The following is a 13,780-nucleotide window of genomic DNA, read 5'->3' on the forward strand; positions in this document are numbered from 1 at the left end:
CTTCACTTACAAACAACCACTCAACTCGGTTAAGTTTGCCACAAAACCCAAAGGAGACAGACTGAGAGAAGTGCGAGTGTTCACTGAGAAGCTACGCAGAGAGAGGAGGATTTACATTTACATTTTGGCCACATTATTATATAATATGTTCACAACATGCTTTAACAACACTATAAGGACATCACTTACTCCAGAAGTTAAATCAGATATTCTTTAATCTTAAAAAAAAATACAGTTTTAGGCATGTTCTGTACACATGCACAACTGGACATATTTCCATTTTGTTTAGTTGCATTTAGCAACACGTTTACAGAGCTTTTATGTTTTAATTCAGATATTTTACGAGTATGAAGGGGAAACGGGTTACAATCCTTTAAGAGAATATTAATGAGCAATTACCTTTTTTAAAACATCTTTATAAAATCCCTGCTTTCCTCAAGCTGATCAGCTTCGTAATCCTTTACACCGTCATGAAAATGAATTGTTAGCAAAAGTGAAATGAATGAGGAATGTACAGTTCATGGGTTCAAAGTGATCAAGTGATTATAAAGAGAAATTCAACAATAAAGAGAAATGGTTTCACTGTTGATATAAACATTTCTGGATATTGTTCTGTAATATATTTATATTTATATTGTTCTGACATTGCAAGACCGAGCCAGATATGGTCCAAAAACCTTGTGATGAATTAATTATTAGCAGGAAATTGTACTTTTTCAGTATAAATAATATTTTGCAGGTTGATTGGTCATTTAGCTATATCGTATGCCATCAGAAGATAGAAAGGTCTGGACTTCAAATGTTTGCACAGGAAGCAAATATATAGTTTGTAGATGGCTACATACATTAAATGTGATATACATGTGGCGCCATCTACTGATTCAGCTGATGTACTGCAGTTATGAGGGTTTGGCTCTTTTTATTTGGGCCCTTTTGCAACCGACTAGCAATCAGATGATGTTTTAAAGATTTAAACATCAAAGTGTAATTGTAACTCTACATTTATCTGCAATAAGTATAAACATTTGTGAATGTGTGTGCTGATATTTGTGTGAACGTAAAGACTGAAGAGAAACTTTATCTGACAGTGTTTTTATCGATTAGACTGCCTTGGGAACAGCTCAGTGAAAATGTCAAAGCAGAGCGCTCAGATAAAGCTGTTCTTCCTCACGGTGAAGCTTTATAAGAGACATCAGAGTTCAGGGGAAGAACAGGTTTTTAATCAATTTAGAAATAAACGTGTGTGGGAGCTTGAATTGAGAATTAAGTTTGAATGCATTTTGATTAAATTGATTCTGATTTTATGCTCAGGCGGCATTCATTAGATCTGAAATACAGTCTTATTGTGAAATATTATTCCTATGATCAAAGCTGAATTTTCAGCATCATTACTCCAGTCTTCAGTGTCACATGATCCTTCAGAAATCATGCTGATATGCTGGTGTTGAAGAAACATTTGGTGCACAAGAATCATTTCTTATTACTTTTTTATGCATTTATACAGGATACATTTTTTCAAGATTCAAGATCATCCAAAAATTATATAAATAATTTGTAATAATATAGTATTTGATTATTTTTATCAATTTAATGCATCCTTACTGCATATTTTTTTATAAATATTTCATTTGCATATTGTTTTTCTGTTGATTTATTGGTTGTGTGGTGTCGCCACCTAGGAGGAAAAACTTCAAATGCTTTAGTAGATGTTTGTTGTTTGCCCTTTTGGAAACTATTGTGATGTTTTCATTTTCTAATACCATTAATTTATCTCTCTTTGTGGCCTTAAGCAAATATTTTTTCTTTCTTGTCATGTCTTGTTTCTTCTGAGTCATGCTTTGAAACTCAGGTTTTCATTTAAGCAGAAAACATTGGGAAGTCTTTGCTTATAAACCAATTATTTCCTTCCAGCTGTTAGATGAGCTTTTTCTTTTCTCTTTATCAGTCTGGAAAGTGAAAATGTAACTAGAAAAAGAAAAATTATATATATGCATATGGAAAAATCATATTGATCCTATCCTACCCATTTTTTTTTTCCTGGAAGAATTGATTCATCATGATATTGTGACCTCGTTAGATGCAAACCCCTTCATCTCTGATACAAAGACCGTTCTTAGGCTCTTTCTCTTTTTTCCTTTGCTTCTGTCTCTTTCTTAAACTCACAAACCCACACGCTGTCTCTTGCTCCTCCGCTGGTTTGGACGATGGCTTCTGGTTATCAGTTGGAAGGCAGGCACAGAGAGATTGGTGTGTGTGGCATTGCATGACAGGCCAGGGATCGATAGCATTATAAGGCATGTGTGTATGGCCGAACATCAGTCTAAGAGTGTGTATGTGTGCGTCTTTTGGCTGTCAGTTTCCTGTGTCTGCATTTGAATTACAAAGGCAAGCAGAGCTGGCATGAAAATAGAAAAATGTATATCTGTTAGCTTCTCTCTGCCCTACATGTCGCATACACACACTTCTACTGAACTGAGAGAGACAGAAGAGTAAACGGTCTGCAGCTGAGAAACAGAAATGGGTCAGAGCATCCTTTTCTTTATCCTCTTTACATTTATGAAATATTTTGTCGAGGAACTAACATGAAAAAGATGAATTAAACAGGTGTGTTGACATCGCGTTACGACACACTCTTAAAAATAAAGCTTTCAGAAAGGGGTTTCACAGCGATGCCATAAAAGAACCATTTTGAGTTTCCCTCTCAGTGAAAAGGTGTTTTTTGTAGTGTATTTTCATAATCCAAAGAACATATTTCCATAGGAAAGGAAAGCATGGATGCTAAAAGATCTTTGCCAGTAAAGAACCTGTTTTTAAGTTTGCATAGCGGTAGTATGTTTTCAGATAACTTGCATTAGGCTGATATAAAAGTCAAGTCTATTTCTTTAGTTTATAGTACTATTATGTATAAAATGTTTTGGTACAATATTTTGCAAAGGGATGTGTGGTTTGAGATTTAAATGTAGAAACTGAATTGGCAGCTAAATGTAGGGATTAATTCATGATTTCTGAAAAATGTTCGGAAAACTTTTTTTTTTCTTTTTCTTATACTTTCTGAACATATCGGTGACATGCCTTCAGTATTGCCACTTTTAGCCTAAGAAGAACATCATTGGCAAACAATGATATTTGTATTTTTTGGGGTAAATTTTGTCGATTAATAATTTTGCCAAGTATTTGGTATTTGGCTGGTTTGGGTTCGTCATGGATAAATAATAGGTCCCTATCTTAATGAGTTTTTCATTGATTCATTTATTCATGCGATTCGTTCAAAGCTGCTGATTCAATATGATATTATCATAATACGATAAATATCCTACAACCCTAGGGCTATCAGAGTTTTTATGCTTGATGTGCTATATATATATATATATATATATATATATGTGTGTGTGTGTGTGTGTGTGTGTGTGAATAACGTGAATATATTTTTACAAATATTTTTACATGTGTGTGTATATATATATATATATTTACATTTATAATTTAAATGAAATATAAATATTTTAAGTGTAAACAAAAAATATTTCTTATATGTAGAAAAGCATGTTTGTGTATTTATATATACATAATAAATATGTTCAGTACACACACACACACACACACACACATTATGTAAACAAAAACGTTTATTTTATATATGATTAAACATTTGACAGCACTGTTATATATTATTACTCCTTAATTTGAATGGATTGTATCAGATTGTGAAGTGAAGAAATCAGAGTAAAGAGTTCAGAATGTTCTGGATCCCCCTTAAATCCAGAAAATTGCAAAATAAACCCTGATCTGCTTATCTCTCTCTCTCTCTTTCTCTTTCTTTCTCTAAAAAGACATGTTATAGGCCAATCATGGTTTTTTAATCCATAATCTTTATTAGTTGTCTAATGAGTGATGCCATTTCGATGGATCATCTTATATTGAATCCATGCCGGGATGAAAAGGGTGAATGTCTTTACATGATTTCTTGTCACCCCAGCCCTTTCCTCTCTTTCTGGGGGGTTCTGTAGAGTTTTCTATTACATATGCAAAAGTCACCCCAAATCTGCCACCTCTCCGTAATCCACCAAACACACAAAGACTGTTTACACTGTGTGTGTGTGTGCGTGTGTGAATTGTGATGACACTGGAAACAGTTTGAATCTGATGTGGGTTTATGGATTAAGGGTGTGTCCGTCTGTAGCCAAGGTGTGAAGCACTGTTGCCAGGATGGTGTGTGTGTGTGTGTGTGTGTGTGTGTAAATGTGTGTTTTATTTGCTTATGCGTGTGATTGTGTAAGCACAAGGTCTGTTTTCTTTTAGGAGGAAAGGGTGGTGGTTTCACTTCAAAACTTCATAGCATCTATCATGATTTTAACTGATCCGTAAGTCCGCTTCAGAGGCTGTTTTGTAGTTCTGGTTGGTTTAAATACGTTTAGTGTTGGTTTCTTTTTTATAGAGTTAGATAAATGCTTAGTTAACCCCCCCAAAAAATTGGTAAATGAATAAATTAACTCGAAGTCAGAACATGAATAATGCACTGAATGCTTTTCGTTGACCAATATAACCAATTTGACTTGCTCTCTGATTGTGGACCCCTCTATTTACCACAAATTTTTCACTACATTTTTTTTTACATCAAAAACAAAAAGCACAAATATTCCTATACTCTATAAGATATTCCTTGAAACAAAATGTCCTACAAAATGTCTTAAATTTACAGTATAAATGTTTCAGGTACTACAGGTTGGTTTATTGGTGTCTGTATATTTTACAACTAAATGTAAACTGAATATGTTAAAAACACCCTAATGTACATCACGTATTTAAAATAATATATATATTTAAATAAAAAAATTCATATTTTATGTGTAACAAAATGACTTTTACCGGGAATGTTTGACTGAGAATTATACGCTCATTAATTTGTTTTACTTGTTAAAAAAACACTCTTGACAGTATTTTATAATAAATTACATATTTTGTTAAACAATTTACAAATTCTCATATATGGCATATATTAAGGTATTTTTCAGTTAACCCCTTAAAAGATTTTTACTGTAGAATTTTTATTATTATTATTGTTATTTATTTTATTTATTTATTTTGCATTATCTAGATTAAAAAGCATCCTTTTTTAAAGACATATTTGATGGTCACTGCTGGGAATGACATGCTACCCAACCAAATAATAAGGTAGCAGCGAGGGTCACAGTAAGACATGTTTTGAAGCTACAAACAAGATTCACGTTAAAATAATTTTAACTACAAATCAATTTGAATGAGAAAATATGATATATTTCAGATTCAGATTTGTTTTAAATTACTCTTAACTAACTGAAAAAGATGGTGCAATTGAAAGATATTTGTGTCTACGAAAGTAGTTTTGCACAAGCTTGCATGCACAACACACACTTTAACTTGTGTGTGTGTGTGTGTGTTATCAGAGGCCAACCTCTGCCCCGATAATCCTTTCAGATCGAGGTGATACACACACACACACACACACACACACACTAAAGAGAGGTAATTAATAGTGCCACAGAGCAGCTCTTATGCACAGAGGATTGATGAAGGAGGGGTCGCCCTGTCATCTTTTTTGTCTTCCTCCTTTTCCATCACATTCGAGCGTGAGCGTGATAAGAAGAGCTCAGGGGCACAGCGTATCTGTGATGGGGGAGGGTCTTCTTACACACCAATTTACATGAGATATCTGCAGGAATGAGAAAGAAAAAAAATGGATAGAGGTACAGTTGAAAAGAAGAAAGAGTTAAAGGACAAAGGGACGGAAAGAGAAACAACAGTAAGATTTAGAAGTAGTGTGACGTGAGCAATAGAAACATTCAGAAATCCGGAAAACAGGACAGAAAGAAAGAGAGACAGCGTGTGGAAAGGAGGAAGATATGTTTAAAATGTGTCTGCGTGCGGGCTTATAGAAAATGTGCATATATGAGTGTGTGTATGTCTCGATGCCCCCTTGAGGAGACATTTAAAGACAGTATGTGTGTAGTTCTTGGCCACACACACACACACACACACACACACATGCATGCAAACACGTTTCGCACCAGTCGGCTTACCCTCTTTATCCTGCTGTATTTACAGAGAGCGATGGAGCATGAAACGCATTTGGGCTCCTCAGGACCAGATGGAGAAACACACGCACACACACACACACACACACACACAGGCATCCAAAGCTGGCCTTATCACCAGCGCATTACTGGGTTTTATTGATACCCTCGGTAATCACTCCCTTAAATCACCTCAAAGAAAAGAAAAATCTAGAGATAATCTGAATGTCTGTGAGAGAGAGGTGTGGGAGGAGGAGACCGAGAGGATGATGGGAGAAAGAAAGTGTGATTGGGAAATGTAAGGGAGGTTTATAATAATTGAATTGAGTGAAGTCGAGTAATATAACGCAGGTATTGGCTGACATACGAGCACACAAAGGGCACAAGTGCATTCACACGCCTGACATGGCACAAATGCACATAACCGCATCGTAAAAATGGTCCATTGTTGAAAAAAAGCATCATCAACATTCTGCTAAACTTCTCTTTTTGTGGTCCACAAAGGATATAAACTGAGAGTAAATTATGACAGAATGTTCATTCTTGGGTCAAGTGGTTCTCAACCAGAGGACCGGGGCCCACCAAACAACAAAAAACTCTTTGTCTGTTAAGTGATTCCTTTATTTCTTTGAAGAACTGGGGCTCCCATTGTATATGCAATGAAACCTCAAATTAAAAGTGTGTTTTCTATACACACTTCATTATTAGTAAATCATGGATTACTGGAAGAGTAATGTACATTAATTGGTTAAAAAACGGGATCGCTGAAGAAGTTTCAATTTGTGGCATGTCTGTAGATTAAAGTTAGTTTTCAATGTGTAAATGGGACTGGGGACAGTCAGACGGCCTTAGGGTCACCGTTGAAATTGTACAGCACTGAGTGTTAATGAAGGAATTTCTCTCTATGTTTCTTGTTATAGACATCAAATACAAGATTTTATGCATTTTGCTCAAAGGACGCAGTCAAACTCTCATTCTGAAGTTTTTGTGACTCTGTATCTTCACGTTTCTCTGTAGACCACTAATGGACCCCTCCACAAGCCCAGTGATCCAGATGCCTGCAGGAGACCGGCCTACTGCTATAACTGCTCTAAGAAAGGACACTTCGGCCATGTGAGTGGATCAGCCTCATCTATGCTGATTGCTGATTGCTTTCTGCAATCAATAACAACCACCAAAACCACCCAGCAAAACATTTAAATACCATATGAGATTAAAGTGGGTTTTCTCTGCAGGAGTGCACTGAGAGGAGAATGTATAACGGGACGTATCCCACCCTGCCATTCATTTCCTATTATGACACAAAGAAGGACATGAATTGCCGGAATCATCGACTCAAAAAGCGAGCCAAAGGTTTGTTCTGATAAGTTGATTAAGATCTAAAGATTGAGACCTAAGGATTTAATGAAGTGTGTCTCTTACAGAACTTCAGGAAGCAGGATTGATTTCACCTGATGGAGCTTTCATTACAAATACCCCCCATCCGCCCAGAAAGAAACCTAAAACCAGCCACAAATACTCACACAACAACCAGCTCACGCCGAAGAGACGCATCGCACACACACCCAAACACCATCCAGAAGCGCACAAACCGAACACACACTTAAATTTCAAGCAGAACTCACAAACGCCAGGAAGCCACAGCAAACCCACGCCGCAGAGCAAGGTTAAACCGCAAAAGCAGAGCCAGAAGGAAGCCAAAAAGAAAACGCAATCTAAACGTATCGTTTTAGATGAAGACGCAGACTTTCCTAGAGGCTGTGAAAAGAGCCCTCACACCACGACAGTGTTTTCATCCCCTCGCGAAGACAGTGTGACGCAGAAGAAGCTCTTTGGACTGGAAAAGAACAATGAAAAGAAAACCGATCAAATATCGAAAAAGAACGAGAGGAGAAGGAGAAAGAGACAAAAGAAAGCTGCAAAAGGTTCTCCCATGTGTCCCTCCGAGGAAAACCTTTTTCTGATTAAACAAAGAAAAGTATGAAGATTAAAAAAAAGCTAATTGTGTGTGGTTGGTTTTGGCCCGTCTTCCTCCATTCACATGCTTTTGTGTGCAGTATTCAGAGCCCAAATTCAGTAATTTGCTTATTATATAATGATATATTAATATTAAAAAGTGCATTATTGTTTGGGAGGGAAAAAATTATACATTTAGCAAACATCTGGTATTTTAAAAGCAAGTGTCCTGCCTGAACATGATTTTATTTTAAGTACATGCTGACTTCTGTAACATCATGATTAAATTAAAGTTTGTTTGTATTGAAAATCTGTTTGAGATCTTTTGTAAATGACTAATATCATCCAAACAGAGAAAAAAAGGTCCAGAGGACTTGTATTTTTCTTTCTCAGTGGTGGAGTTCAGGGGGCGGGGCTATCTGTTTTGCCAACCAATGGCAGATGTTGGAGTTGAAACCAGTTTAAAAGCAGTCATTATTTCTGCAGTATTTTTCTAAAATGAAATCTGTGCTTGTCTCTTCGCTTTTCAAACAGGATGTAAATTAATATAACACCAGTAGGTGGAGAAAAGTGTCTTAATCAGACGTTCAATCACTTAAATAACAATGATTCATTCAGAAACAAAACAACATGGTGTTTAGCTCAGAGATGCTGAACCAGTAAGTTCTGCTTTGACTTTGTTTAGAATGTTATTGTTGGTGGATCAGAATCATGGCTGCTAACTCACACAATTGACTTTTCTCACATTCTCACCACACAATGCAGGATTCATTTTCGAAGAGGAGAAAAATATAATATCTCATAATAGATGTTCAAGCAATGTAAGTTCAGACCTTTAGGCATAGGAAATGACAATATTATATAAAGTTATTCAAAATGAGCTTATTGTTTATTGGACTCACAACCATGCTCTTGATCTGTGTGCTGTGCTGATTTCTTTAAACTAGCAATAGAAAGAGTTGTTTACAGGTTTACATTTGCATTTGATGTCTTGCAGTGTGAGTGAGTTTGAATCATGAAACAATCTGGCCCTTGTCTGACCATGAAGTGTGTGTGTGTGTGTGTCTCATTAGAGTGTTATGCTAAGAGAGACTGATGATGCTTTGAATGACAAATGTTCTAGGAAACAACTTCCTTTTAATTATAGTAGCAGTGTTGCCAAATCTTTAAATCTGAAACACAAGCGATATCTCTCCTCATCGATCAGGTCATGACATTTGTCTGTATCCGTCTGCAGTGTGGGTGAATATCGGCTTCAGTGTTTACATGTTCATTTACTGGGCACTGAATGAAATATGAATCAGAGAATCTGCTTTGAGTCTCATTTAATATAAATTAGAAATGATCGAAAGCATTTTTTTAATATATACTACACAGCTCGGTTTGAACGAGATGCGAGTGTGTTTGAGTGGAAGACAGCAGTGTCCTCTTGAAGAGCTACGTATGTTTGCTTTTTTTGATTAACTCTTGACAGATAAGACAGCCAATGTTGATTAATTTTCTGAAATCGAATCGTCTTAGCCGTTCAGTTTGATTGTAATCTTTTTATTAATAAGATCTCAGGCAAACACACCTGCCCATGTAGTCTCCGATTTAAAGTGGTCAAATCCCTGTCTTCATCTGTGTGGTGGTAGTCATTACTCAGGACTGAATCCGCTGTGTGTGTGTGCGTGTGTGTGTGTGTGTGTGTGTTTGTGTGTTACTGTGCAGGGCTGTGAGGGTTTCCAGGTGGATGTTTGCGGTGTGTGTGCAGGGGACAGGAGCTCATGTGAGCTGTTTAGTGGGACACTCTTTCTTTCCATGCTTTCTGTTGGCTACCACAAGATCCTGGACATTCCCGCTGGAGCTGGAGCTCAACGAATCAAGGAAACACAGAAGACCAGGAACTATTTTGGAAATTGAACTGAATCCCTGCTAGCTCTTCTTTTTTACTTCACTTCAGGATCATTATGATGGCATGCTCGCTCACTCCTCATATAAGGTACAATTTAGTGTCCCATTAAGGATTTAAAACATAAAATGCAGTAGGATAAAATTGTCAAACAATAATTGTACACTACCTTTCAAACTTGTGGGGCCACTTTTGATTTTGATTATTTTTTTAAAATATCACCAATGCTCAAACAAACAAACAAACAAAGCATCACTGAGCATCTCTCATCCTAACCAAGTTCCTTCGGACCTCTGAACCAGTTCCTCCGTACAGCCTCAAACACCCAGCAGTGCTACCTGTGGAACAGGTACAGTACTTTAGTTATTAGTCATTACATTATGTATCAAAACCATGCATCGTGTGTTTGTGGTTCTTTCCTCCTGTTTAATTTGAAACTAAATATGCTGTCAAAAGATCCCTAGAAAATCTCCGAGACAGAAATAGAATATAATTGTTAGATTTTCAGTATTTCTGGCTCTGAGACATGAAAACACATTGATGTATCTGATGAACAGTGTTCTGTTTTATAAGATGACACAGGTGACACACACACACACACACACACTATTCTTGCATTCCAGGCCATTGCAGAGGTTCAATAATGTCTCACTGTATAAAATCTAAATCAAAACCAGAGTAACCATACTTTTGTGTCTGCATATAAAACCAAAACAGACTGGTATTCTCTTAGCAGCAGACACATCACATGACAATGTTATGTGTTCCTGTCTTTCTCTGTTTAATCTGTTTGTCGGATGTGTGTGTGTGTGTGTGTGTGTGTGTGTGTCATATCAGGACACAACTCTGTATAATGTCATGGGTATGACACAGGTATTACAAGGAGAGGGTGACTTATGAGGACATAACCCATGTCCCCATTTTTCAAAACACTTATAAATCATACAGAATGAGTTTTTTTGAGAAAGTAAAAATGCACAAAGTTTCCTGTGAGGGTTAGGGTTAGGTGTAGGGTTGGTGAAGGGCCATAGAATATACAGTTTGTACATTATAAAAACCATTACACCTATGGGATGAACACACTTTTCACAAAAACAAAACTTCAGAACATTTAATCTATATTTTTTGTCCACTTAAAAGAAATGTAGTTCTATAAACTTAATGTGATGCATATTTGTTGATCTTAATGTGATGCATTGATTTGTTGTAATGATGCCAATAAATTGAATGTGTTTTAAAAACACAATGACCAAGTTTATGTTTTTATCATCAGTTAACGCAGATTCTGAACTAATATTTCTTGTTCCACAGCTAACCATATTTTAACCACGTTCATACTTTTTAACTGACACGATGAACACATTTAAGCTGATTTTAAGCAATGTTAATAATGTTATTTAGAAATTGTGATAATCTAAATAAATACAAATAATAGTACACTTTTCTTTTGTTAAAGTTCAGGAATCTTTGCCTGTTTCTTACATGCAATGAATTAAGGTGAATGAATGCTACATCTATAAAGCTCCACAAATCAGGTGGTATACTTGATGTAAAAAAAAAAAAAAACATACCTTTAATCTCTTAGTATCTCTCTCTTTGTGTCTCTCTCTGTAGACGAGTCTTGCAGGGATATGTACTATAAAGTGTGGTGGTGGTCCAGGCCTGTTTGTGTGTGATGCTCTCGGGTCATTCAGAGAGACACACTGCGTCGAATCGGGCGATCTGGCTGCCTTGTTGTTGGGATGTGACACCAGCGCTCTTCATTCCTGAAAGATGATGTCCAGGTCTCATCATGACATCATCCCCCACCTGAGATGACATCACTGTTCAAAGACTTTAAATATCTGTTCACTGGCCTTTTTTTTTTTTAACACAAAATGAGAATGCAAATTAATATTTATTGCAAATAAGACAACCAAGCCTCTTTTACTTAATTTATCATGTCTGAAAAATGAGCAATGACAGATTTCAAATTACTCTTTGCATTTAAATGGTTATTTATATGACTAATAATTTATGTCTAAAGATTCAAAATAAACTTTAGCATTTGTCTAGATGTTAAGGCAAATACTAACTCTAAAACTTTATAGAAAGGGTTACAAAAATGACACAAAACTTGATGATGAAGGGTTCTAATATGTAGGAAAAAAAGAAGAAGAAGAAGAAGTTCCTTCGTACAATAAAACAAACGTTCTAAATCACTCTAAAAACCTTGCTTGTCATATATCATCTTAATCTTGGTCACTGGTGTCATGAAATAACAATTAGGTTCATACATTACAAATAGTTTACCCATGTGCTGAAATGGCCCCTCAAAAACTAAAATCACAAATCATGCGTGTAAATATTTCTCAATTTCAGTCATGCATACATTCTCACAGAAGCACATCAAAAATAAAAAGCATGCTTTTATATGTAGCTTTTCATGATGCACATTGTTCCAAAGAAGCTTTGAAAAAACTGAAAAAACGCACCTCCTCAGGGTTTCTCATATTTACATTTATTCAGGAACAAATAATACATCCAGCCCTGTGCTGCATCCCTTTACAGAAATAGACCACTGATGCTCCCTAGTGGAGGCAAAAGGACACGTTTAAATTCTGTATAATAACCAGTTTATTATAATACATTTTAAAATATATTTGACCTAAAACAAAATTGTGTTTTTAATTGTTTTACTCACAATTATTTTTTTTTAATAATTTTTTATCCTCAAAAAAGATACTTAGAGTATTAGTTTCCATCCATTTAACTTGTCATAATAATTGTGACATTTTACTCGCTTTCTCAATGTATTGCACTGTACTTCAACATATGCAACATTTCTCATCTTCAAAAGTATACTGGAGGATTTAACATTAAATTAGATTTTCATTTTATTCTTTATGTATTTATTATTTAATATTAGATAATATTAGACCATTCGAAATATACTAATTTATTCTAAGATATTGTTATATTATTTACAACTTCTATTTTCTGGGACTAATAGTCTATTTACATTAGTAAAATCAAAAAAACAAAATATCCATTAATCCCCACAAACACTAGTAATAGTACTTCAGCTTGAACTAAGCCAAAGCAATGTTTAATATTCATATATATATATATATTCATATTCAATTTCAGCTTTATTTCAGCACTGCATCTAAACAGATGTCTATCTGGTAGCGAGATCAACATTAGCAAACAAAGCGTCTCTTCTAGTGGCAGTACAAGCTACAGTATTACAGCTATATAGTAGCTCTAAAGTAAGGTTTTTTGTGGTGCTATTTCTCTGTTGTTCTGTCTCCTGCACTCATGGTCATGGCATCTCTGATACAACACTTCTTCTTTGAGGTCCAATTCTATGAAAAGAAGAATTAAGATCATTTGTAATTTGTTCCAGACCATCAAAAAGACCATGTAAAGCAATGCAAATCACAGCGGTAGAGACTCACATGATGTTGTTGCTCTTCTGAAAGCTAGCGCTTCACATTGTGGCTCCAGCGGATTTTCTCAATATCATAAACCAGCAGCAGTTCAGATGCAAAGTAGTTGCATCAACGGATGCCTACGACATTCAGTTAACAGCATTCAGCTGAAATGATTACTTTTGTGAAAAAGGTTTTTTCAGCAACACGTGGGCATAGAAGTTTCATAGAAGTGAAAGCATGGCACCATCTCTTTTTGTTCCTGTCACTTACTTCCTTGAATGCCATCCTTGCACACGAGTGTCAACACAAAATCTTTCACCTCTTTAAATGGAGACTGCTTCTGTTCACCTAACAGGTCTATATGGAGAAGGCAGAGTGAGAAGTCTCTACTTCTAGTAGTTAATTGTCAATGATGCAAACAGTAAAGCGTGTCATTCAAGCAGAAATGAACTTTTGGTCCAACAGTC

The 13,780-nt window shown here is 35.8% G+C and overlaps 1 pseudogene; it reads left to right on the forward strand.

Moving 5' to 3' along the window:
* The window catches only part of LOC113107103 (zinc finger CCHC domain-containing protein 7-like), a 38,463-nt pseudogene extending 30,180 nt beyond the window's left edge, over positions 1 to 8,283 (forward strand).
* Positions 8,284 to 13,780: the final 5,497 nt, after the last annotated feature.

The sequence above is a fragment of the Carassius auratus genome, chromosome 1 (assembly GCF_003368295.1).
Source record: "Carassius auratus strain Wakin chromosome 1, ASM336829v1, whole genome shotgun sequence".
Taxonomy (NCBI): Eukaryota; Metazoa; Chordata; class Actinopteri; order Cypriniformes; family Cyprinidae; genus Carassius; species Carassius auratus.